This window comes from Athene noctua, chromosome 14 (assembly GCF_965140245.1).
Source record: "Athene noctua chromosome 14, bAthNoc1.hap1.1, whole genome shotgun sequence".
Classification (NCBI taxonomy): domain Eukaryota; kingdom Metazoa; phylum Chordata; class Aves; order Strigiformes; family Strigidae; genus Athene; species Athene noctua.
This window is the reverse complement of record NC_134050.1, coordinates 19,595,574-19,623,179: the sequence shown is the minus strand read 5'-3', so window position 1 is coordinate 19,623,179 and position 27,606 is coordinate 19,595,574. Positions and strand designations below refer to the sequence as shown.

General features: G+C 44.5%; 1 protein-coding gene across 2 annotated transcripts in view; it reads left to right on the top strand.

The window, feature by feature from the left end:
* The window catches only part of TSPAN4 (tetraspanin 4), a 453,985-nt gene that overhangs the window by 64,219 nt on the left and 362,160 nt on the right, over positions 1-27,606 (top strand). The window contains exons 1-2 of one of the 2 annotated variants that reach the window (XM_074918702.1): positions 8,706-8,799; positions 9,734-9,833. The gene's annotated coding sequence lies outside the window, so the exon portion shown is untranslated. Of the gene's footprint in view, positions 1-8,705; positions 8,800-9,733; positions 9,834-27,606 lie in introns of those variants that run through there. The other variant, XM_074918701.1, reaches the window with a different exon arrangement.

Genomic DNA, 27,606 nt, shown 5'->3' with positions numbered 1-27,606 from the left:
CTTGGGATGCCTGGGTACTGGTTTAGATGCTGTCTAAACTTTACAAGTAAGTGCGGGTTGGAAATTTATTGATCCTGCCTGAAAGGTGATAATTTGATTCCTGTATAGACCACAAATACATTTTCAGGGTATTCTGTGCGATTATCCTATAATGAGCTCCCATCTTGTCATGGGGCTATGTGTTTGAGAGTGTTACCCAAGGCATCCAAATTTTTGCAGGACCGGAGAAGGGTAGGGCAGCATGTTGTGAAGTCCTGGGGGTGCTCTGTGACAAGACAAGGGGATGAGCATGTGTCTGAAGGGGTTTGGCTGGAAGCAAACTGAAGGTGAGTGCTCACCCCACACAGAAGGGAACATGGGCCCACAAGTCTGTGGGGAAATCCAGCAGTTAAGACTGTTGGAAAGTTGCTTAGAGCAACACCTGTAAAAGCAAAGAACTCTCTGGACAATGAGTGCTGCTGTCCTGGCCCAGATGGATCTGAGTTGTGCTTTATGTCGCCCACTGATGAGGTCACATCTAGTGCTCACACCGTTGCCAAACACCAGCGCTCTTAAATTACTGCACAGCACCTCTTCGTTTACCACGAAGTGCCTGCCGTAGCTGCAGCCATTCTGGCTCAGCAAGAGAGTTCTCCTGTAATAGCTGGCTGATGTGCTCACAGCCGATGCTGCCTTGCTCTGCTGGCGTGGGGCCAGTGGATCCAGTTACTCTGTGGCCAGATGGAAGATTAGAGCAGAGGCAAGAGCTACAACCCGAGATGGAAAACTTACTTGGCTTGTGTGTTTTGGATGGTTGCTTTAGGAGAGTTTTTTGCTCTAGACTCGCCTCAAAATTGGGAATGTTTTGTTTTAATTCCATGAAGTTACCACAAAGGTCAAAGATAGGATAGGTGGGTCTTCTCCCTGGAAATGCCGTGGTTAAAAAATTGTACGATGTAGCTTACTGCCTTGGAGGTTTTCTGGGAGCAAAGTTTGTGTCCTGGTGTATTCACAGCAACAAAACTAAGATAACAGTCATTTTAAGTCACTATCTTAAAAGAAAAAGCTGAAAAGCTTTAAAATAGAAAAAAAGTGAAGCTTATACTTTGCAGACATTACAGCACTAGAAAACTTAGTGCTGTGTCCTTAAGTGCTTCACTTGATTGATTGAGGTAGGAAATTAAATGACATGTAAGCTGTTGTTACCACCAAAATTTCCTTCGTGTACACGGGCTGATTTTCCTGTCTACCTTACTCCTCCATGGGTGCTTCTGAATGTTTGCTCAGGGCACGCTTGCGGGATGGCATTTGCTCCCTGGGAGCGGGGGCACTCGGTTCGTCTCCCAGCTCTGCGGAGGCTCCTTGGGAAGGTCACTTCTGTCTTCCTGCATGATGTCAGGTGTTGTGGATGATCTCAGGGCAGCTGGAAGTGTTGTTGTGCCTCAGTGTCATGCCACAGTATTGCAGAATCTCAGAATCATCTCAGTTGGAAAAGCCCTGGCAGCTCCTCCAGTCCAACCATGACCCTCACCCTGACCATTCCCAACTGCCCCAGATCCCTCAGCGCTGGCTCAGCCCGACTCTTCAACCCCTCCAGGGATCCCGGGGACTCCCCCCCTGCCCTGGGCAGCCCATTCCAACGCCCAACAGCCCCTTCTGCACAGAAATCCTTCCTCAGAGCCAGCCTGACCCTGCCCTGGGCAGCTTGAGGCCATTCCCTCGGGGCCTGGCGCTGGGGCCTTGGCTCCAGAGACTCATCCCCCCTCTCTGCACCCTCCTGTCAGGGAGCTGCAGAGGGCCAGGAGGATCTCCCCTCAGCCTCCTCTTCTCCAGACTGAACCCCCCCAGTTCCCCCAGCCGCTCCCCAGCAGACCTGTGCTCCAGACCCTGCCCCAGCTCCGTTGCCCTTCTCTGGCCACGCTCGAGTCATTCAATGGCCTTTTTGGGGTGAGGGGCCCAAAACTGAACCCACTCAGCGAGGGGCGGCCTCACCAGTGCCGAGCCCAGGGCTCAGATCCCTTCCCTGTCCCCGCTGGCCACGCCAGTGCTGACACAAGCCAGGATGCCATCGGCCTCCTTGGCCCCCTGGGCACACTGCTGGCTCATTATCACCCCCCAGGTCCCTCTCTGACTGGCAGCTCTCCAGCCGCTCCTCCCCAAGCCTGTAGTACTGCTGGGGTTGTTGTGGCCAAAGTTAGGTGGGCCTCTGAAAGAGTGTAGTGTGACCCCAGAGCTAGCTGGTAAACCGTTATTTAGCTCAGGCGGTGCTGCATTACCCTTGCTCAGAGCGAGTTTGGAGAGTGGGGAGGATCCTCCTGTTGCTGGTGTTGCCTTCTGCATAGTGTCTTGTGTCCATACCCATCGCAGCATGGGAAGGACAGTCCTCTTTGTGCTTGTAAGGGTGACAGAGACAAATGTATGTAATATTGTGATACTAGAAGAGATGTATCAGCTCTTTGGGAATTGGAGTGACTGCTTCAGAAAATACTTGTGATCTCTACTTAAAGGCTTACAGTGTGAAATAGTTGGCTCTGTCCACTGAGAATATATTTCAGCAGATAAGTGCCTGTCATATTTTAAAAACACCTTATGCTTCCGAAAGCCATGGCACAGTTTTAAGAATCACTGGGTGAGTATTGGAATCAATTCATTTAAACAGTGCTATGCCTATATTGGTGTGTATATATAATCTGATATATGAAATTCAATGTATTCTTTGAAAAGAAACCTCTTCGATGGTGAATTTGAAATAATGACAAATCAGGTTAAGATTTAAACTTTCCTTTGCCATTTAATAGCACTTAAATTTAAAAAGTATTTACCAGTGCAGGTTTGGCTAGAGCTCTACAGGAAAATATAAGTGCTTGAACTGCAGGAAATCAGTGGCTCAATTGTCTGGAAAAAGAGTTCACTTCAGTGCCAGGATAACCTGTGAGAGCAATAGCCTATTCTGCAGGTGTAGGGAGAATATTATGTCACTGAAGTTGAACAGCAATATATTTTCCATGATGGGTAGCTTATGAAATTGTGAGACTGATTTGGAGTTGGGATTGCCATGTAGCTTGGGCCAGGGATGGGTTGAAGAAAGATTAAATGAAGGGTGATGAGACATTCTCTTTATTCTGGTGGAGCCAGTCACATTTCCTTACTTTCTTTGACTATAGACAATACTATTTCGAAAACAATTTAAAATGTAAAGTTTGTTAAACGTACTTTTCTTGGTGAGCCATCAAGTTTAGGGCAGTTTAGGTAATAAATAAATGCAGTTTCTGCAGATTTTAATTTGGTTTCAATTTTCCTCCAAGGACAGCTTGACATAAAGTAAATGTTAAACAAACAAACAAAAACCCACAACAAAACAAAAGGAACAAAGAAAAAAAAACCCTACCCCAACTTTAGTAAAAAGGAAATCCATCATTCATTCATCTAAAAATGGCAAAAATTGAAACTTCAATAAATGTATCATTTGTTGCATAACTGCTTCGTTAAATGAATGATGATGTATCTTCCTTAATGAATTTGCATGCTGAACTTTAGTGTATGGGGTGTTTTAATCTAAGCATCTGTATGTTTTCATAGTTACTAAGAAGGGAGGATCACCCTTTTTTCAGGCATAGCAGCTAAAAATGGAAACCAAGTTTAAAGCGTCTGACCTTTATCAAGGTTTCATGTTTTGGACCTCTAATCGCTTTGATTTAATTATGAATATTGAAACTATTAAATTATTAGTGCAGGACATAATGGTGAATTATGAGTGAATGGTCAGCGTCAGGCAGCCTCTCCCTCCTGGCAGGTGCAGAAGGTGTCGTGGGAGCTGCTGCTGTGCTCTCTGGCGAGATGCAGCATGTCCCACAGAGAAGGATCCTCTCCTTGTCCCCATGGTGACTGAGGCTGTGTTGCTCTGTGCTACAAGCAACTTTTCGAGTTGGTGCTGTTATCTCTGGTTGTATGTCCAGCACTGGGTGTTTGCAGTACTCCTTAGCCCAACTTGTACATAGCCTAGCTAAAAGTGGTGATGTCTGGCCTCCTGGCCCTGGTAATACCTAGCCCTGGGTATCTGCATGAGCACTGTCAAAAAGAAGTCAATTTGTAATGAATGCCTTGTGGGAAGACCCATGCAGAAAAGCCTTTCTTGCTTTTTAGGGCCACCACTGAACGCTGTTGATGATGTCTATGTTGAGAGCGGTTCTGTTTCTCAGGATTGCTTCCCAAATGGGTGCAGCTTGGTGTTTATCCCATTATGGGTCTTGCCTCAAAATAGTGAGGGTGAAGCTATTTTCCGGTTTAAGGGGAAAGAAAAAAAATGTTGTTGTCTGTGGTCAGATGAATGAAAACTCAGGCAGTATTAGCATATCACGGTACTAAGTGTCTCCTATCTGCCAAATTCACTCATTGTCTTTAAACAGTCCAATAATTCTCACCTCTATGCCCAACAAGATCATGGAGCAGATCCTCCTGGAAACTCTGTTAGGGCACATGGAAAACAGAGATGATGGGTGGCAGCCAACATGGCTTCACTAAGGGCAAATCGTGCCTGACAAATCTGGTGGACTTAGAAGACAGGGTTGCAACGTTGGAGGATAAGGGAAGAGCGACTGATGTCATCTACCTGGACTTGTGCAAAGCATTTGACACTGTCGTGCACAACATGCTTGTCTCTAAGTTAGAGAGATGTGGATTTGATGGATGGACCACTTGGTGGGTAAGGAATTGGCTGGATGGTCACACCCAGAGAGTAGTGGTCAACAGCTCAATGTCTGGATGGAGATCAGTGACAAGTGGTGTCTCTCAGGGGTCTGTATTTAGACCAGTATTATTTAACATCTTTGTTGGTGACATGGACAGTGTGATTTAGTGTAGCTTCCAAGTTCACCAGTGACACTTAGCTGTGTAGGGTGGTCAGCATGCTGGAGGGAAGGGCTGTGCCATCCAGAGGGACCTGGACAGGCTGGAGAGGTGGGATGTGCAAACCTCATGGAGTTCAGCAAGGCCAAGTGAAAGGTCCTGCACATGGGTTGGGACAATTCCAAGCACAAATACAGGCTGGGAGATGACTTGGGGGTATTGGAGGATGGAAAACTGACTCTGAGCCAGCACTGTGCGCTTGCAGCCCGGAAAGCCACCTGTGTCCTGGGCTGCATCAAGAGAATTGTGGCCAGCAGGTCAAGGAGGGGATTTCTGCCCCTCTACTCTGCTCTTGTTAGACCCCCCCTTGCAGTGCTGTGTCCAGGTCTGGGGGTACCAACATCAGAAGGACACGGACCTGCTCAAGCAGGTCCAGAGGAGGCCACGAAGATGATCAGGGGGCTGGAGCACCCCCCTGTGAGGACAGGCTGAGAGAGTTGGGGGGTTCAGCTGGAGAAGAGAAGGCTCCAGGGAGACCTTAGAGCGGCCTCTCAGTACTTAAAGGGGCTACAGGAAGGGGAGGAGGGATTCTTGATCAGGGATGTGGGGATAGAATGTGAGGGGTGACAGTTTTAAAGTAAAAGAGGGGAGATTCAGATTAGAGATGAGGAAGAAATTCTTCCCTGTGAGGGGGGTGAAGCCCTGGCACAGGTTGCCCAGAGCAGCTGTGGCTGCCCCCTCCCTGGAAGGGTTCCAGGCCAGGTTGGACGGGGCTTTGGGCAACCTGGGCTGGTGGAAGGTGTCCCTGCCCATGGCAGGGGGGTTGAAACTGGGTGATCTTTAAGGTCCCTGCCAACCCAAACCCGTCTATGATTTTATGAAGTAGCAGCAAGCTCTGGACGGTACTAGAGCACCGAGAGATGTCCTGCATCTAGAAACCAGACTCCTTGACCAAAGTGCAGAGAAGTATAAGCTGCAAGGAACAGCTGTCCTGTGTCACAGCAGAAAATCCCCTTGATCTCTGCCTCTGGCAGCAGTGCCCAGGGAAGAATGCAAGAGTGGGGAGAGCAAGTACAGGTGTTTCAAAGCAAGATCATCAGAGAACAGGACTCTTGTCTAGCTCGGGGTGTCCAAGTTCCTGGAAAGCTGAGCTGTCTGTGATGGGTCTTTAATCAGATGGTTTAGGCATTAGAACTCAGTTAACCCTCTCTTGGTAACCTGCAGTTTCCCTCTTAAGAACCTGTGAAATTAGCCTGAAAAAAAATCTCTTTAACAGTTGGGGGTTGTCAGAGACTTCCTTCTCTTTAGATGGACTCCAGGTTGTGTGGTGCACACCAGAGAGCCAGGAAGCATTTGACACAAGCCAGGGCAGAAAGATTAAACACATGGCTCTGGTCTCTGGAGCAGGATGTCTGGTGTGGCTGGGTTTGAGGGGAGCCTTGTAGCACTAATTGGAGTTACACCGCAGTTGACATTCCTGTTGTTATTAAAGTTAATGCTGAGAGGCCCTGTTGTGCTCAGCAACACATGATAAATAGACATAAACATCTTGTAAAAGATGGTCCCTGGTCAGAAGAGGAGACCAAAAAAAAAAAAAAAAAATCAACCTGAGAATGAAAGTGGGACAGAAGCAGACATAATGTTTTGCATGGGGTTATACAGCAGGTCGTTTGTGAAGAGGGAAATGGAGCCATGGTTTCTCTGATGGTGGTGCCAGCACCTTCCTGAAACTGTAGTTGCCTGGGCTGATACGTTGGATGGGTCAAGGGAAATCTGTGCAAGGATTATGATACTCCAAGACAAGGATTTTGCATCTCTTCTGGACTGGAGTAGATGCAACCCACTGAGATCTCACATCCTCTCATCAGTGTAATGCTGCCGCTTGTGATGACAGCAACAACCTCTGTTTCAGGAGGGAGGATTGCAGTCTGAGTGGCCGTCTGTGACCTAAGCCTCCTTAACGTTTAACAGGCACGACGATGCTGTGGTGGTACGGGGTTATACATGACTACACGTGCTCGCTGGCGGCAGTGCTGTGTGCACGCTGCTGCATCTTCTCTGCTTTATCTCTTGAGCTGGTGGAAGCACGTGTGACTGTAGCACAGATACATCTTCAGATACATGCTTCCTCCTGCATTCTTATAGAAAAGATAAGGCATGAAATGTGTTCCTGTGCATCTGTGCCTGTGTTTACTGCACTGTACTCTCTAGGAATGCAAATGAACGGGAGGACTGGGTCAGGCCAGTAGTCCGTCTGGCTTGTTTTCTTTCTCGCAGTAGCCAAGAGCACCTGCTGAATCAGCCAGTACCAGCCCACAAAAGTCACGGGGAAAGAAGGATTCGTTTGCATTGTTATTACTAAGGATTCTAGCTTGTTCTTGCTTCGTGATTGAATTTGTTTTTCTAGGAAGAATCTTTGCTGTTATGAGTCACTCTGGCTTAAAGGAAGGATTTAGCTTTCAGCTGCCTTTTGCCTTAAAAGGTGATGTTGCTTCTGATATTTGTCAAATTTAGGAAGAAAATCCAAATCTAAAAATCATCAGGCAGCTCTCTTCTCAAGAAACACTTGATTAGTTCTTAGTTCTTTATTTTCGAAAAACCAAAATAAAGCAATGTTTAAGAAATGCAGTGTTGATTCCCCTTTGGGACCCGCTTGATTTATGTGACAGCAAAATGTCAGACAGCAACGCTCCAGCACATAACAGGGATGTAGCCTGCTTTCTGTTGTGCTAGATTTCTAGACCATCAGGAAATTGGTGGCATTAAGCACCTGAAATAGAAAGGTTTAAAAAAAAAAAACAAACCCAAACAAAAAGTAGGAGTTACAGTATGGCAAACCAGGCACAGTTGATCTACAGACCAAATGCCTTTCAAGAGGGTGGATAAGCTGCAATCTTGGTTGTCTGTGGCCAGTAAAGATGTCATAGTTCTTTTGTAGGGGTTGGCTTTTTAACTCAAAGTAATTGACAGTAGGGCTAATTGCATTGTGCTTAAAGAAAATCTAGCTACAGTTCTGAACTTAATGCTAAGGAGATGTACACACTAGTAAAAATCTTGAGACACAAAACAGTGGTGTAATTCATTATCCACTATAACCATAAAGCTGCAATGGGAAAGGGGTTGTGTTTTTCAGAGAGGTTTGTCTACAGTACAGACTTCACTGCTGCTTCTGAAGTTAGAAGTAAACTGTTGGTTGATTATGTGTTTGAATGTTGCTGTGTTTCAGTATCGCTAGAACCTTACTTTTCCCTGTGCAGCATCGCTCTGTGCAATTTTACCACTCCCAGCAGAAGGTGCTTTTCATTTGTGGGTATTTGTTGCATACACAGTTTCCACCAGCTGAGCTTGCTTTGTTAGCATTCGTCAGTCTCAGAAACTCGAATGATTAGAAGTATTTATCAATTTTACTCTCCCTTACCATGACCTTCTCTCTGCATAGGAGACATAAGATTGTGCTCTCTTAGTGCTTTCTGTGCATTGTTCCCTGGGAACAACAAAGCTTGTTTGGTGGGATGCTGGTGGACCATAAGTTAGAGGGTGCTGTTCTGTAGACACTCTACCTGGACTTTCCTCTGCATGCCCATTGCACACTCACTCTCACTTTAATAGTTTGTGTGTGGATTCAATGAGAAAAAAGTAACCTCTGAAATGTTTTTTAATTCTGTATTGGAAATGTGCAACACAAAATTTTCTTCAACAAGTTTCATTTTAGTAACAAATTTCATTGAGGTTGAAGAGTGTGTAGGGAAGTACAGAGAAGAGAGGAGGGGGGTTTGTGAAGCAGGGACCTGTAATCCTGGACTAAAAAGTCTGTTCCTGAAGTGACTCCTGATCACCACCTGCCTTTTTTACTCATGAATCTGTTGGTTTGTGTCTTGCAGTGGCATCACTGAAGGGCTGGCTGTTATTGCTGTGGGAGATCAAAAGCTACTTCCCGTTGTATCTTGTGTGTCATCTGCAAAACCACCGGTCACAGTGAGTTTCTCCTACATGCACTCTGTTTTCCCCAGTGAGCATTTGTTAGCTGTAATCTGCGATAATAATCTTTTTCTCTATTTATACTTTGTCAGTACACTTAATACTGCAAAAAGATTTGATTTACCAGTCCCAAGCCAAATGGATACATACCTTCTCCCTCCCCACACACCCCCAAAAGATCATACTGGAAGCTCAGCATTGCAAACTCTTCTTTTCTGGCCACCTGCACACCTTGTGGTGGGGGAACGATGAAAGACTATGTGCTTTGAGTGTGTGTTCTGGTTATTCATCCAATGGCCTGGATGAGAATTGGACAAAATACTTTGTTCCTGAGAACAGTGTCAGAAAGAAAAACGTATTTAGATAAAAAGAGGAATGAAAATGATTACTTGGACAAAGAAGATTAAACTATCCTAGTCATTCAGAGTGCCAGAAACAAGCACGTCATACCTGTGTGGCATCTAGTCCCAGGCAGTGGCAGGTGGAAGGAGAAAGTGTCTGTGCTGGAGTGTCCCTGAGCCTGTTCCTTAAGTATACTCTTAAAATGAGAGGCTGGAATTTTCTCAGCAGCGTAAGCGAGCTAGCTAATTTGGTGCCATTTGGATGCCAAGTGAAAACTCTTGAAAATCCTCACTCCCCCAAATTCTTTTAATTTCTACCTAAAAGAAATAGAGTGAATAAAATGTGTCCCTGCTCCTACCAGCTATCTGTGAATGTCCATATAACCTGACTGTGATTGTTTTGTCAATAATTCTCTTCTACTGTAGCAATACCTCAGTAAAATACACTCAGGTGGTTTTAATATTTCAGACCCTTTAGAAGGATGGTATAACAATTGCTTGCAAAGCCACCTCTGGTTTTCAGACAATTATTTATCTGTCTTGCGCTGGTTGGGAAAGCTGAATATGTCGGTTGTGTATCTCCTGTGCAGAATCCATCTGCAAGACTAGAAGGGCAGGAACAAATCTATGCGTGTGCAAGTGTTTGCTTTGAGAAAAACTTGAGGACTCAATAAACAAAACAAAAAAAAGGTAAGTGCTGAAGGGAGTGTAGGACACTTGTACAATTAAATGGCATTGAAGATTGACGTGGCTTAGATTTTGGGTTATGGGCTTGGGTGTAAGGGAAGTAATCGTGCTCAGATAACTGATTCTCCTAGAAACTAATGGCAATAGCAGGAGGAAGCAATGCTTTAAAAGGAAAAGGCCCCATGTTGTGGTTTGAGCCCAGAAGGCAACTGAGCATGATGCACTCATTCACTCACCCCTTCCACCCCAGTGCTGGGAAGGAGAAAAATTAATCCAAAGGCTCAGGAATGGAGATAAGGGCAGGGAGGGGTTGCTCACTCATTAGTCATCACAGGCAAAAGGCAGGCTTGTTAGAGGAAGAAAAAGGATGTCACTTTAATTTAAAACACTAATGGTAATGACACTTAACAGACAGAATGAGACAGTGAGAAGCGTTACCATATCTTAAAAACGCCTCCCCTCACCCCTCCCTACTTCCAAGGCTCAGTTTTGTTCCCGATATCTCTACCTCCTTCTCCAGCAGTGCAGGGGCAGGGAGGGGATGAGGGTGCAGTCAGTCTGGTGCTTCTTCCTGCAAGGGAGGGGGGCAGCACTCCTCTGCGTTCTTCCCCTGCTCCATGTGTGTCCCGCTCACAGGAGACAGTCCCCCACAAACTCTCCTTCGTGACTCCTCCCCACGGGGTACATTCTGCCTGAGATGCTCCGGCGTGGGCCACCTCCACGTGTTGCAGTCCTCCCAGTGCCAAACTACAACTGTGGGGGCTGCTTCTCCCCACAGAGTCCCAGGGGTCCCCCACAGGCCCCAGGCGAGTCTCTGCTCCCCTGGTGACCTCCATGGGTGGCTGGGGGTGGGGAGGATGGCCCTGCCATCTCATCATGGGATATAAGGGGGCTCCATGCTCTGGCACACTTCCCCTGCTTCCTCTTCTTTCCTTCCACTGACCTCAGTGTTTGCAGAGGTGTCCTTGTAACTCAGCCTCAAAGTTCCCCAACCCCCTCTCAGGTTCCTCTTCTTAAATATGTTATCGCAGAGATGCAGCCACCATTGCTAAATGCCTCGGCCTTGGCCAGAAGTGGGTCTGACCTGGAGCTGGGGGAGCTTTGAGAAGCTTCTCACAGGGGCCACTGCTGTAGCCCCCTCCCCTGCTACCAAAAAACCCACCACACACAAACCCAGCACACCCCAAAATCTCTTTTGAAAAGTTATAGGAAAGAGAATTGGATGCAATGTGTGTTTCTAGCCTTTGTCAATATTGTAGATGCATAAATTTTATATGACTTGTAAAATAAAGGTTGCTTCTAGTGAGCTGTTGTGTTTTGCCTGGAAGGATAGAGCCAGCTTGCAGCATATGTAGAGAATAACACCTGTCAGAAAATGAATATTGAATGAAAGTAATCGTTTTAATCAAAAGTAGTTAAAAGTGAGGCTGAGTCGAAGGAAGGAACAACTGCTCAGCTGGAAGAGTGCTTCTAGTGCTGCAGACATGCCCTGAGATGCATATTTTATTTATTAGAAATATCGATCAAGGCCATGATTGTACCTTGCATTAATACTGTTCTTCTCAATCATTGTGATCAAGATTTTTTAACTCTTTGAATTCCCCTCCTTTCTCTGTGACCAAGTGCAAAGCTTGGTGCTGATGTGATGGGTAGCTCAGCACTTGGAGGTGGCTGGTTTGACCCTTCTTCCCTTCTGATTTAGTATTGTGCAGAAGTGACTGTTTTAATCATAAAAAAAGCTGAAAAGTCATGGGGAGCTTACTCTACTCTCCTCTGAGGTCTTCTAATAAACCTGCAAGTGAGCTTTGCCTCTGCTGAAGGTAACATGATCTTGTCACAGAGGCTGCCTATGATTTTCCCCTTTCCCTTTCCCCCTGTTAATCCCTTAGATCCTTGATCCTGACTGCAGGTGTTTTTCTGATGGATGGATCTTACTGTGGACCATGAATTTTGACTGGGTAAAATGCAGGAAGGAGAAAAGGTTTAAGATGTGTCTTGTGTCTGTTAGGTTAATGGTTGGACTAGATGATCTTCAAGGTCTTTTCCAACCTAGATTGTTCTGTGATTCTGTGTCAGCTGACAGAGAATGGTACTCAGGGGAGAAGTGTATGGGTGCATGGAGATATTTGACCGAATCTACTGACTGTGGCAAAGACGTGCCAGTTCATATCAATTAGCATTCCTGACAAATCATCTGTAGCGATTGTGGGTGTTTTCTGAAGAGAGTCACTGTCAAGAGGTGTCACTGGGAACAGTGACTGTATGCATAGCTCAGCTGAGTACTGTAAAGGAGCCCCAGACTTCTGTGTTTCTGCAAAAAAACAGTCTAGACTGTTATTTGAAGTTCTTGGCTTTCAGATCAAAACCGGGATTGCTTCAACACACTTAAGCCTGCTTTCTATTTCTCTTGAGTCAATGTCCATTCTCTTCTGATTCTTTACAGTGCCCCGAGAAAGGTGAATCCCTGTCGAACCCCTAGAAGCCACCTCTACTTGGCATCTATTAAAACTAGCTGGCAGCAGAGGGTGAGGTTGCAGACGAGTGATGTCGAAGGCCTTTTCTGTGCCCTGGTGTGACGCTGGCTGCATGGTAGATGCTGCACTGGCAGCCTTGCTGATGCAGCCGCTTCTAACCTTGACCCACACCACCCTTGGCTTCCTGCTCTGACTTGCTTGTTGTTGTGTTTAGCCACCAGACTTTCCAAGTAGGCTGCACACGTGCATGCTGGCTGGTGTGCCTCTTGAAAGGAGCGTGATCTGATAGCTAATTTAGAGCTCTGCAAATCCAGTTTCAGCTCCATGGTCTGCTTGCAGATTCCCTCTGAGAATTCAGTAGCGTGACTTAGTCTCTGTGCCAGTTTTCTTTCTGTCAAAGGACAGTTTCCACCTTGGATGGGAACCGAGGGTGCAATGGTGAATGCTCCAGTATAGTGGTTGAAGAAGTAATGTAAGTATTAATCAGGATGTCTCGCTCTTATAATTGTACACAGCCCAAATAGTATCTCTGAAGTCTTTATAGCAGTCAAAATTAGATCATGAGCACTGTGTATGGACGGGAGGGCTGTGTACCGTGCCAGTGATGGTGAGGTGTGACAGGAGAAGCCAACATCTGCTGTCCCACCCTGATCAGTGAGTGTGTCCCACCTCTCTGAGTGAAAGTGCTTGCTTGGACCTGGGACACCAGAGGTTGGGGACAGCCTGGGTTCATGTTCCTCACCAGGGGTTCAGCAGCAGGTGCTGCTTTGTTTCTCGTGGCTTTGCCTTGTGTAGTCACATCTGCTTAACTCAGCTGGCCTGCCTGTTGTGTGCTGGCTTTCAGCATTTACTTTAGGGTTGCAGGAAAGTCTTTTAACTTGCTTTCCAAATGTCACTGGGTGAAGTTGTTTTCAGACCCTGGCTGTTTCACAGTTGCACAGCCTACCTCAGAATAGTTGCTGTCCCTGGTGTGTCAATGAATAGGATCTTGATAGGATTGACAGCTATAAAACATTCCCTCTGAACTTTGAGATGAAAGCGAGGCATTTCCTTTCTCCTTCCGGAGGGCTCATCTGCTCTAAGAGGAGGGAGGTGGTTTGCTTTTTCAAAATGTAACTTGTATCAGGTATCATAGCAGTGTCTATAGCGCTTCAGAGCAGCATGCTGTGATTGCCTCGTGCAGGGGGAGACTGGGAATACGGGAATGAAAGGCAGCTCTGCCAGAGGTTCTGTCTGCATTGACAGGGTAGTACATGTGACACTTGTGGCATTACCTGAATCTCACTGGTGACACAGCAGAAAAGGAATAGGGTAAAATCAAGTGAGAGTTCAAGTATTCAGATTGCTGAAATATTCAGGTGACTCCCTGGGGTTTGGTCTGCTTGCTGGCTAATGGCAGAGCATGGGGAACTGAATAGATTAAAGCAGTTTGTTTGGCTTTACACTGCAAATACATAAGCCAACCTTGCTTTGGCTCCCAGCCCAAGGTGAAAAGGATGGCTGATCACCCTGCTCTTTCAGTGTTGACAGCTATTGCTGTCAGGGACAGATGTGACTTGGGTCCAAGATAGAGATAACAGTATGAGCGCTTTTTAGTGGAAAGGTAGATTCTAGGAGATAATGCAATTTGTCTGTTCCACAGTGAAGGGAAACAACAGAAATATTTTTGTGTTCTCTTCGTGCATTTTTTTTTTTTTTTTTTTTTTTTTTTTTTTTTTTTTTCATATTGTTTCCTAGGATGCAAGGATATTGCTCAGTATTCTACGATCTTGGTTTATATCTTTGGTTCATCCAGTCCCATAACCTGTTCCTTCTTATGCCAAAGCCCTACCTGCAAGGAAGCAGGCAGTTCTGGGATACTTTCTCTGCAGAAATAGGTCTGTGTGTTTAATCCTTATGAAAATGTTTTGAAGAACTGAACAAGAAAGTAGTGTAAGAATTTGGTGGACAGATTAATTGCATTCCTGCTTCAGGCTGTTTATTCATAGCTTTAACTTTTTTAAGGCAAAAAGGAGGCTATTTTTAGCTTCCCTTTTTTTCCCTCTATATTAACACAAACAAATTTCCCTCTCGGAGGAGAGGGTGGAGTTGGGAGGAAGGAAGGGTGGAATTGAAACCGCTTCATTAAATCAGTTTCAGGATCATCAACACACAATTTTGTTTTCACGTTACGGTTCTGAGCACACAGGAGCACACAGGAGTCTCTTTACACTTTCCAAAGAGGGGAAGCTTTGTGTGTACAGAGGGAGAGAGGGAGAGCCTCTGAGACAATGAAGTGGTTATGGAAAGCTTATGACATTTGCTTCCTGAATTTTTTTTTTTCTAATTACTTCTGTTAGGGTTAGTATGTTATTTCCAAGGAATCGTGCAGCTTGATGGTAGTTTGCTCTCACAGCTCCTAGCTCCCAGTAAATGCCTTGTATTGCAAGATGAAGGGAAGGATTTTGCTATAAGCAGGAAGGTCATTTACATGTTGCTAAGCCACTAATGATAGATGTTCTCCCTGAGATCCCCATGTATATCTGGTAAGAGATGGAACCCGACCTAAAGACATGAGACTAAGGGTAGAAGATGAACTGTCAGGAGGGTAACCAAATTCTCCTGAGTCCTAGTATATATATTTTGATGGTTTTATGGTAAGCTGCTTCTGAAGTAGAGAGCAAGACAACAGCTTCCTCACTGGGTTGATGTGACTTTGGCTTTAACTTTTATATGATTACTGACTTCAGTGTGCAGCAGGAGGGGTTGCCGAGTCCAGGGCCTGTGGATCCAGTCTGTAGAAGGAAGGATACATACTTTGAGACTGATTGACAACCTAGCATCCAGTGCTGCCTGGCCACTGCAGAGTACTGCTGCTTTTTTTTAATTTCTCTGAAACTCTTGGTCTTTAATGTTGGTTCTTCAGTACCAGTTAGTTTCCCCTCCCTCTTGTTAAGAGCTGAAGGACCTTTACAATGTAACATCTGTGAAGTCCACCTCTGGTGGTGGTGGAGATGCTCATGCTGGTCTTTCTGACTGCACGGGCTACTCAAGTTGGCTCCTAAATTATCTTTTCATTGCCATGTGTTGCTCCTGCTGTGTGTTCTCCTGAGTTGTTGGAGAACTAATGAAAATCAGAGGTTACATTTGTGTCTAAAGAAAGTAGAAACTTTTCTGTTTTAGAAATAAACAGGAAAAAAAACACCACAACAAAAAACACCCCCACCCCCCCACCCCCCCCCCAACCAAATCCATCTCTTCTAGTAATAACTGGTTACCAAGTTATTAAACTCTGTGTATGAGCTCAGAGCTGGAAAGGACAACTTGACTTTCCAAGCCTCAGTCCCAGGGAAGACTCTCTGCTGCTGAGGGATCAACATGGGGCAGGAGCCCTTTCTGTGGAGTCTCAGGGTCTCTCTTTATCTGCTTCCTTCTCCTCTTCCACTTCTCCCAGTGGGAGGCTGCTCCAGATCACAGCTACTCCCTACTCAGATTTTTCTGACGTCCAGCCTAGAAATGTTCATGGTTGATTTATCTCATTTCTGCACCAAGATAATCCTGTCGTTTAAGTGGCTCTTCTCATTTCTTGCTGCTCCCCTCCTCAAATGTATATGCAGGCAGTGGTCCTGTCTCTAATCAGGCTGTGTTTTGCCAGTTTAAGCCAAATTTTCCTGAGATAGGCTTCTTATTCTTACCAGCACTTCTGTGCACCTATTCTTGATTCAGTTAATTATCCTTGAATTTTGGTGTGACTGCTCACAATCAGAGTGTCTGGGAAAGGCCTGCACTAATTTCAGCATTTAACCATTAACTGTAGCTTAAGCTAGATCATATATTTGAGAAGGATTCTCTGGTCTTTCTTTGAAGACCTCAAGTAATGGTGACTTTCTCTGCTCTGGGGGAGTTCTGTCAATGGTTGGTTACTTTGATATTTAAATATCTACCTTAATTTGAATAGGCTACCTTTAGCCACTGCATCTTGAAATGCCTTTTTTTGTTAGTTTACAGAGGCTTTTATTATCAGAAATCTGAATTTTATTAGAAGTGCTCTTATACTTGCAGACTATGTAAAGCGATTAGTAAATTACAAGAGTTTGAATTTCAGAAACCCAGCATGCCTATTCCAAGAAAAGGTCCCTTTTAAGGTATCTTTGAGTATCCAGAAATGGCTCACTATCAGCTTCCATCTCTGGATGACACTGGGCACTGCACCAGCAAGAGTATATGCAAAGAATGAAAATAAAGTCCATTATTTATGACCCTCTCTCTGAGTTTCCCTGGCTTGTGTGAGGAAAGTGGAACTACTTGGAAATACTTTGCCTCCCCCTGGATTTCTGGCTTCTTTGAAGGTTGTCTTGATCTTTGTGAATAATCTTTGGCTTATACGTTTGATTTCATGCCAGCAATCTAAATCTTTCTGTAATGCGCATTCCTTCAGGCTTTGTTTATCACGAAGATTTGAGGGATTTTGCCCACGGTTTGGTATAGTGCCGTTTTCCTTCTCCTGGCAGTGCAGAATAGCAGGCAGTGGTTGGGAGCAAGGCACAGCCTGCTGTGCACAAAGTCAGGGTTTGTTGCCTGGCGGTGCTGCAGGCGCTCTGCCTGCCTAGGAGTGAGCTGCACAATTGCTTCCCGTATCTGCCTTTAAAGTGGGGACAATGACACTTTGCCTGGCCCAGCTGAGCTCTTGTGCTTTCCTAAACCCTTCTGATGCCACGCTCTCTGACTGCTTAGCCACTGGGCTTACAGTGATGGTAGCACAGGGCTGCTAGCAAAGATCAACTCGTGGTCCCCAAAACCCACCTGAAGGATGGTCTGGCTGAGTTTAACACTCTCAGTGCTTGCATTAGGATGTTAGGACTGCTTGTGTTAGGATGCTGCTCAGGCTGGCTGTGGTTTTCTTTTTCATTCCTTGTGCTCTCCTAGTCTCTGGTTTTTGTTTCACACTGTCTCTTGTAATATATTCTCATTCAGTGGCTTCTAACCTTTTTGGAACAATGGATTGTTGCCAAACATGAAGTTTCTGGCAGACTGAGCTCCTTGTTTATCATATATCACTATTCTTGCATTCAGGATGCACTTAATTTTGCTTATTGGAGAGGCTGAAAATATTTATTGTGGCCCTGTGAGCTGCTGCTGGGGAACCATTGTGTTACTCTTAGCATATGGTCTGGTTTTCTTCAGCTTCACAGTGCCTTACATAAAGTCTTGATCAAAGGTGTAGTAATACAAATGCATTTGTCCTAAAATCGATTGAGTAAATGCCTGAAATGCTGGGGTTTCAACCCCAAGCCCCAAATCAAGGTTGACATATGGGTGTTTCCCACAGCCCTTCCCAAAGGGGGGTGAGTTTGCCTTTAGGCTTCCCTCCAGGGTGGTGCCGGCCTGGCAGACAGAGCCGTTGGGTAGATGAGCCCCAGGGGTCTGCATTAAGTAACCCAAGGTCAGGTGTCCACTGAGGGATAAAAGCTGGGACCCCTTGCAGGAGGGGCAGTGTCTGTGTGTGAGGTGGGTGCCCTGTGCAGAGTTCCCTGTTGGGGAAGGACCTCCCGCCTCCCTGGGACTGGGCTCCAGTCAGGTCTGGCTTTTGTAAACGCGGGCTGTGTAGAGATTCAGTGTGTGGCTTCCTTGGTCTTATGTATTTGGCTTGTTGGCTCAGTTGTCTCCTGTCCCTTCTATGGGAGACTGCATGTCACCATTTATTCCACCCATTGTTGGTCGTGCGGTGTCGTTGTTGGGGTCAGTGGGATTGATGTTGATTATGTATAATCTGACTGACTTGTTTGTACCCCCAGCGCTCACCTATGTACTGACCCTTTTGTATCAAATACAGTTTGGTTATTGGTTCATCTTTATGCTGGCTGTGTCCTTTATGCTAGGCCTAATAATTGGCAAAACAATGCCCCATACCTCTTTAAAAAAACCAAATACCAATGGATATAGGCTGCCTTCTGGATTTTAACTGAAATCCTACCATCAGAAAATGAATAGTTCTTTCCTTCTTCTTCGCTTGGAGTTTTAGTCCAGAGCTAAATGATTTTGGCAAAATACTTTTGGCCGTTTAACTTCCATGATCATAATTTTATTTATAACAATTTAATAAATCCTCTCACAATGATAAGCTTTTGCCTTTAGACAATGCCTGTGAGCTCCTCCTGCTAGATTACACTGCCAGTACACGTACATATTTTATCAGATATGTATGTTAAGAAAGCTCATATCTTTAAGTGCATTCATCTTCTCTAAGATGTCAGTTATCCTTGTGCTCTGGGCATCCTTTACATTGTTTAAAGTATATAATGAACTCAGCAATTAAGTAACTTGCCATACATCTGTTGTCCTTGAATAATTTTTTCACATGTGCAATTATAGTGCCTTCTGCCTTCTCTTTTCAAGTTATTTTGGGGGAGAAAATGCTCCTTTGCTTTTCAAAGTATTCTTTTCCTGCTCTGTCACATGCAGTGTTAATTCACTGTGCAGTTGTCTAGTTGCTTGCTATAGTCCTTTAAAAGCGCAATTACATAATTTATATAAATTTAGAAAGGGAAAGATGAAGATCTCAGTACCAGTCTATTTTTTTCATCCTCCGTGGAAGCGAGGAAAAATTCAGGTGAGTATTCAGGAAAGTAATTAGCATTTGAAATGGAGGTTAAGATTGGACAGGGTCTCATGTGTGCTGGAGTCCCCTTGTCTTTCACTGGTAGGAGTAATCGCTCAGTTTTAGTAAATGACTACTGCTGAGGTCTGAAGCAGCTTCTCCATAGCTATTTGTCCTTGCCAAAGGAGAAGGTCAGTGTCTGGTTTATTTTGAATTGAGAGGTTAGCCCAGCCCTCTGTATTTAATCTTGAATGCGTGCGAGCAAACAGCCTCTCCTTTGGAATTTGGTCTGAATAAGACTGATTTTATTTGTTTGTACCATATAAGTGTTCAGGAGCCCCAACTGGCAGCTCATGCTGTGTAAGCATTGTACAAATAACAGGACAAGAAAATGGTCCCTAATCAGAGAGATTTCAGCCCATGTGGCATAAAAGCCCACTGCATTAGTAAATGCTCCTGCCTGAATAGAGACTTCATCCTAGTTGTGCCCAACCCTTCCGGGTTGGGAACACAGTTTCTACTACAAGCTGATGAGAGCTGTACTTCTTGCATACACAGTACAGTTGGTCTGTCTGTAGTAGTTGTCTAATGTTTCCCAGATGTGAACATGCACAGAAGATGCTTCTCTTCCTGAGTAGCGCGTGGAGAATGATGGTGACCGGCAGTGGGTTGCTGGCATCCTGGTGAAGGTGACCCAGTCCTGTCTGTGCTTTTCCCAGAGAACCCCTTGCAAGTGAACAGGGAGAGGAGCTGTGAGCTGTGTGAATTGTTCTGGCACCCTGCTGCCAGCCACCTGGGGGGCACAACAGCACCTGGTAGGAGAGGAGTAAGGGAAGAGTTTAGGGTTCCCCTTCTGTCAGGGGCTGGTCAATTAGGGCTGTTATGATCTCTTTTGGGCTATATGATCAGGCCGTGGATTTGGACACTGGCAGTCTGTATCATTAAGTTCTATTTTAGGACTCATTTGCCTTGTTCACCAATTAAAAAAATGTTGTTCTAACAGAAATCTGGGGCTTATTGTCTTCCCCTCTGCTCCTGGAAGCTGCATTTAAACCCAGGATTAGGAGCTGAGGGACAGCTCTGTCTATGTGAATCGAAGGGAGAATTATTCTGTAAAAGCAAAACTGTCAGTCTTGCAAATTTTCCTCTGATGGCTCTGTTCATGCTCTTGAGCATCACTGAAATCCTGTATCAATCTGCAGGCTCAGGAATACAGTGTTGCTCCCACTTGCATTTTGCTTGAATTTAAAAGGCTATCTCTGCAACTATAAGGGTTGCATTTTGATTCACTTTAATTGGTAACATAGATTGTGTAGAAGCTTGAGACTTGTGTTTGTGTTCTCCAGAGTAAGATTTCTTGTTGTCACAGTGAGAAGAAAGTGGATTCATTTTTGCAAACCCTGTGTCTGTATTTGAGTCTCAAGTGAGGTGCCGCAATAATTTTGATGCTCAGTGAAATGAGTCCACCATTAGCTTCAGATGCCTACAGACCAGCTGTCTGCATCTGGCTGAGTTATATGGACTCTCCTTCCAGGTGGGAAGGAAAAATAGATAGGAAATAATAGAAGGACACAGTTCATCTGACGCTGTTTTAGACAACTGCTTTAGAAACAGATGCAGGTCCCTATTTCTCTCCATCAACTGTAGCAGCAGTCTGGGTAACTAGTACAGATGTTGATGTCAACATTTGCTCAAATGAATCCCATATGAAATATGTCCGGTTTTAAACTTAACTGATCGTTTTCAGTAAAGTGTAGTCCCCAACCAGCAAACACGTCCTGGTACCCAGGGAGCCGGTTGTGTGCTGTAACTTTTTCTACTTTTATTCTCCAGCTCTTTATCTAGAGAATGAAAATTATTCCATCATGACAGGAACACTGGCCTTTAGAAAGCTCCTTTTATCTACACAAATACTTTCTGCTGTATTTTTCCACTAGTGTTGGCCTTTTGCTTATCCATCTTAGAGCTGGATTAACTTCAGAAAGGCAGAAGTGCCTTGTATGGAACTCTGAGGCACATTTATTTCTTTGACCAGTAAATCAGTATTATAGTTTCCTGGGGACTGGAAAAGAGGGTATTATTATGGAGTTATACTTCTAAGTCCACTTTCCTGAATGCTGAATTTCCAAGGAAAAGATATAAATCTCTTTTGTGAAGGAGAAGCAGCTATATGAAACAGACTTCAGGGGCCTTATTCTCTTTGTGTTTATGCTTGCTTGCTTTTCTGCCTTCCTCCCTTTCCTCAGGTGCTACAGTATATTACTTAATCTCCTTTGAGGTAGGTATAGCTTCTTTGTCACTATATGGAACACATTGGTATTCAGAAGAGCTTTTTCCTGTGTCAGAGCCAATATTTTGTTTCTTTGTAACACTAACCTTCTTGGAACTCTCCAGCTAATATTTTTCTTTTCTTCTGCCTTTTATTGACTGTGGTACATTGAGTATTGCTTCCCTCCCCAGTAATTTTTTGGGTTTTATTCATGACTAATACATCCATTTTATGAAGCAATTGAAACCTATTTACAAAGGAAAGTGAAGCTGGTTGCAGGGGCTTGATGGAAGTGACAGTAGGAAGCACACACTCGCGAGTCATGTTTGTTGTATAGATGAGGTCTGGCATGCAGCAGAGAGGCACAAATTCTGTGACTCTCCAGGATCCTTCTGGCTGTATTCAGGTGTTTTCTCCTACAGTCTGTCTGGGAAGGGTTGTGCTGAGGCTAGCTGGAAAGGGTTTAGCTGAGCAGAGAGAGTGACGAGCTGTGGTCCTTTTCTCCCTGCTGGTGCTAGGCGAGTGGAAATCCCAGCTGTTTTGTCACCTCTGTGTCTCTTCCCCCCCCCCCTTCTTTGTCTGCTTGCACTGCAAAGTATTTCAAGAAGAAAATTTATTCCTGCAATTTCAGTACAAAAGAGAGTGTATGGAGGCTTGCATCCTGGTTTCTGCCCTGCCCTCTGCTTTTTTTTCCCTTCCACGTTCTACAGTCATTTTAGGAGACACTGTTGTTCCAGCAACTGAATCTAGTTTTCATGTTACTTTTCTCCCCTCCCCTCATCACCTTAGTCATAGTCTTGACACAGTCTTATTGTATGCATGTTTTAGAAGGCTAGGAATTCATGGGACATGCAAGGGAGGAAGGGTGACTTACCTGCATTGCAAGTATTTACCAACGTGTTCACATGTGGAAGCTCTTGTTTCATTTCTGCCAGGATCTTCTCATCCACAGCAGATTTTTGGACCACAGAACTGACGTTTATGGGGCGTAACAGGCTGTGGAGGAGCACCTGGGTAGATTGCTGGCATGGAGAGGGGATGTTACCTACCTCTTTGGTTCTGGTCTACACCCCCTGAAGTTCTAGGGAGATAATATGCTGCGTTGCCTGGGATTAAGGCAGGGATGGTGAGGGATTAAGAAAAGTGGACAGCTGATTGTGGCTGTCAAAATAAGCATTCGTTTTTGTTTGTCTAGTAATATTACTCCAGAGCCCCCTTGCTTTTGTCGTAGTTTAAATATAGTTATAGCTTCTCTGGGTTTCATCTCACGTGCACAGGGCCTGGATGAAATGTTGACCTGTGATTCAGGGTTGAGGACCAGTGTTGTAAGTGTCTCTTCTGGCATCTTGTTAGCAGACTTGGCTTGTTCACAACTGGTCTCTTAAAGGATACAGCTAACTTGTCACATCCAGGCCAGTGAGTCATTGGTTCAAGAGCTTCACTCAGCGCTGTTGGTTATTTGCGGTGAAGTACAAAGCACACCTTCAAATAACATTTTTCAGCCATCCATGTTTTGATAACTCTGTGCCTTCTCTTTAATTTCTAGATAATCCAGTCTCAGTTTTGCACTTGCCCATTAGTGTTCTCTCAGCCTTACAAGAATGTTGTCCAATCAAAACTGGAAACAGTCCCTCTTTGTGACCAGTGAGCTGTTCAGAAAATTTTGATTCTCTGCTTTGAAAGTGCTGGAAATCTAGTACATAGATGACAAATCCAGCCACCTAAGCAAACAAACAAAAACACTCAACGCACCAGAATTTCAAGATGAAGTAAAGCTCTGACGGGAAGAGAGCAGTTGGAGAGAGTTGGTGGTGGGGAAATATGACAAGTTAATTTATTTTTGATGTTTTAATTGGATAGGTTGGGAGACAGGGAGAGAAAAGATGGTGCTGGAGACAAAGAGTCATGGAGTCCTGGGAAAGGGGGAGGGAAGATAATTGTAAACATGATCAGCAAAATAATCTACTTCATGTGCAAAGTCCATTTAAATGTAAATTACCTAAAGTGATTTTTTTAGTGGAATTTTTAGCAGCACGGTGTAGAAAGATGGAAGTATTTTTTTCTCTTTTTTAAATATGTGAGGCAGACAGCTGTAGAGAGCTATAAACATCCCCCATGTCTCTACCTCCTCACACCCACTTCTTTCCTTTAGGCTCCTTGGAGCTGTTCCCTGCAGCAATGCTTCCAGGTAGTGACAGTGAGGATATTCACTTCAGTCACCAGAGCCCTGTCAGGGCCAATTAGCATCCTAATGACTGGCATGTACCATCTTGATAACATTCAGTCTGTGCTCTGTACCAGGGGACCTAGCCTCTTAAGAACCCATCTTGTCTCATCTGGCCCATACCGGTTGTATAAACCTGTTTTTAAAAAAAGAAAAAAAAGAAAATTTCCATTTCATCCTGTCTTCTGAGTCTCAGGAGCTTCAGCACAGAACAAATATACTGTCCTTTCCTTTAGATAGAAATGGTGAGTCTTGGCTTGGGGGAGGGTACTTAAATCAAACCGCTGCTCTTATAGGTACTGAGGACTTTGGGGTGAAGGTTCAGCTGAGGCTAAGCAATGCAGAACTCGTTTTTCAGCGCTGTGTTGAATAAGAGCAATCAAAGACCAGCCACAGAGTCTTTAAATATTCGGTACCTGGCCAGTATGAGGATTAGAGTGGTACTTTTCTGAAATTACTGCTGCCTGTTGTTGTTTAGTGGTCTGCTGCAAAATCCACTTCATGGTAGACTAGTGTGCACACTCAGAACTGGGCTTTTGTCATTCCGTCAAACCAGGGATGGAGACCTTTTCCATAGCACAGACCAGGGCATGAAGGTGAGGAGATTTAGGGGAGATTTCACAGCTGCTCAGTGAGGTCAGACCATGGTGGAGTGTCCAGGGTGTAAACCTGCCACTCGGGCACCGTTTATCAGTGTGGAGATTCTTGAGGCTTTGTACTATGCTGTGCCAGGTTGGAGGGGGAACAAATCCTCTGGTAGTGGCGGAGTTAAATACAGCAGCATGAAATCACCCCACTTCTGTGCTGTGTTTTATGTTTAGTGACAACATACTTTCCAGAGCAACTCATGCATCTATCCTGATTGCCAACCCTAGAAGTCAGCGTTCCTTCTTGTTAACATGGCATTGCTGTCTAATCCTGCCATGTCCAAGCTCTTCAGTGGCTTTAACGAAGTGCTGTGATGCTGTGATGCCAGGGCCATCTGGTTGGCACATTGTGTTAGAGCTGGCACAGCCACCTTGGGTCATCTGGAGAAAGAGGTCAACAGTTTAATGGTCCTTAAGAGGAGCCAAATCACCTGCGATGCTAAATCGGGCCAAAGAGTGGCTGAAGGGCATTGTGTTACAGTTGTTGGAGTGAAGCTGCAGCAGGGAGGGTTTCAGTCGACATGGCTGTGGAGGCAGCACCTTTCACTGGTAGCGTAACGGCCTTAACATTGTGTTATTTGAAATGGTATTGCTAAGATTCTGAGGACAAAAAGTTTTGTTCTCCATTAGAGACGGAAAATCCCAGGTGTGAACTCTGGAGTGTGAGTGAGCAAGAATTATTATTTTTAAGGTCATAACTATTTTTGGAACACACACCAAAAAATACCCCTGCCATCCCCCGGCCCAGCCGGTGAGACTGAAAGGCAGCACATTACCATATCCACATGGTGCATATGTTATTTTTAATGTTACCGTCAGAATTTTGTCTTTTCCTGAATTTTTTGAATGGCATTTGCATTTACTATCAGAATGCTGTCATATTCCTATCATGACTAAATTCTAATCTTAATGTTTTGATGCCATCTCCTGCAATGTCACAAGGACTTGATGGCTAAGAAGGCTGCAACTGGACAAGACAGGAGCACTGACATTTGTTCAAGTATTTTGTGTACCTCTTGTTCTTTCTGGACGTGTCACCAGGAGACCTAAGCCTGTGTCCTGGAGCCCCTTGTCAGAAGTGCCCCTCTGAATGTTGTGGTATCTGTTACAATCTGGTTTGTATGCACTGAGCCTGGTCTCATCATGCACAAGGTGTGGTAAACCAGCAAGGCTGACTTACTGCATGCACACAAAGTGTCTAAGACTAGAAGCCTTCCTAAATTGGCACAATGATCTGAACTCTGCCTCTTGTGTTCTTTTATGTCCACGACTGTTGACACGCGATCTGTGAGGCTGAAGACCTCCGTCCCACTTTTGTGGTCCCTGAGCATCCCCAAATCTGATTTACAGGCCTCACAAGATCACAATATGCTGCTTTATTCAGGTCATCGTGCATTAAACCCTACTCAAGGTCACACTTGTTTTTTCTTTACAAACATGAAGGACAAAAACTTAGTCTAAAATGTAACCTCCAATGAAAGAGTGATTATTGTATAATGATCTCTCTTGAGAAGGGTAGGTGCTTAGTCAGTTGTCAAGTATAAATAAAATGGGGAGATTGGCAGAGCTGATGTAATAGATGGATGATAACAGGGCAGTTTTTCCCCACATTAGTCCATCTATATGCCTAATCCTGACCTAGAGCTGTTCTAGCTCCTCCTTGGGAGTAAGGCAGTAGCTGGGTTTCCGTGGCCTGTTTAACAAGTGGATAGTGCCCTGCAGCTTTCCAAAATGTGTATGAGAAGAGAGCATGTAAGCTTCAGGCAAGGGTTCAGGGGCTCTGATACAGATTTTGGCAACTATGTACATGCGTCACCTGAAGGCCAGGGACTGGTTAGTTGTCCATGCTGCAGAAAGGGGCAGAGCTGTAGCATAGGCTGGTCTTCCCGTACTAGTGAATCATCCCAGCCTTCAGAGCCATGCAGTTTCTTAAGACTGAAACCATAGGCTGAGAGTTTAGGATTCAGGGCTGAGGCTCGAGGGTGATCCCCAACTACCCAGGAAAACATAAATCTCGTTGGTGTGACCGTGGACATATCTATTGTAGCCAAATCTGCCAAAATCATTTAGCTCTCTAACTCCCACTGATCTCAAGAGGATTAGGTGTCTACATGGCTTTGTATATCAAAACTCTACCTGCTTCAGTTCTCCTTTTGCAAAATCAATAAAATTCTACCTCATCTTTTTGCTTCTCAGCCTGGCTGTGTAGAGGTGCCAGGGATTTATCCTGAGGATTTGTTTTCAAAACAGCGGGGACATGCTCTCAGCTGGGGCTCTCATCACAGGGTAATTATTGCCTTATGCCAGAATACAGAGCTGTCACTCAGAGATTTCTGCTCAAGCACACAGTCAAAAGTCAGAGTCTGCAGCTCAAAGTAATGTGTGGTCAAATCAATAATGTGAACACTGTGGTTTTCTGTAGTGTAGGACAATTCCCAGAGATTAATGTAAATGTAAAAACCTTTCTAGTGGAAGCAAACCGCAGGATTGCACGATTGCATTAGACATTTCAAATGGCGGTGTAAAGACTTGGGAACTACATATTTCTGAAACACATTTACTCTTGGTGCAGCTCAGATTCTAGCTCAGTGATGAATTACTTTAAACTTGAAAATGAATTCCTTGTCCCAGTGTCAGGATGGATTATAATCTTAAAGGTGACTTGTAAAAGAAAACAAATATGTGTTTGGCTTGTGACTTTTTTTCATCGTACAGTGGATAAAAAGAGCACGAAGAGCAGATACTTCTTGAAAGAGTCAGTGATGGCTGAAGGACCACTAAAATAATGACACTTCCCCAGCATTTCCAAATATCACATCCATGCAGTTCTTTGAGACTTGTAAAATTTGTTTCTTTGTCAAGCTCCTTTTGTGTCCACCTCAGTTGAACATTCTGCAGAAACCCCCTTTATTTGTTTCAGTGTCCTTTCCAGGTAAGGTGCAGGAGCTTGCAGTGTATTCCCAGCACACTTGTGGAGACTTGCAGTCGGCTTTGCCGGTTACTAAAGCTGGCTGCTAAAGAGGTAGGAAACAGAGAGCTTGGGGTTAAATTTTAAATTTCTCTGAATACTTTGAAAGAAGAAAGCTGCCATCACCTTGCAGCTCACAAAACTCATCTTTTTCAATTGCTGAAACTGACTGTAATCCCAGTCGTGGTCCATATTCTTTGTTCTGTACAAGTTGTTTTTTACCCAGTGACTGACAAAGACTTGTCCCAGCATTGTGACTGTAAACTAAACTTGAAAACCACATGGTCTGATACGATGGCTGTTTTTTTGTCCTGAAGCAAAATATTCACCCTAGCATTTACACTTTTTGAGGTGTACAGAGTAGGATGTTTTGCTTCTTTCCCCCTCCACCCCTATGCTTATTGCTTTTTTTCACTCAATCTGTTTATTTGAAATATATGAGGGTTTTTCATGAATCTGTGTGGAGTTAACTGGTGTACCTTGTGTTTATTAGGATAAATGTTTTTTCATCAATAATCTTGAATATCTGTAATGAATTAATAACTTATGCTCATGTCTTTTATTGAATTTGTGGTCCACATCGTTCCTGATGTGGCATCGTTGCATGGTGTTTAGAC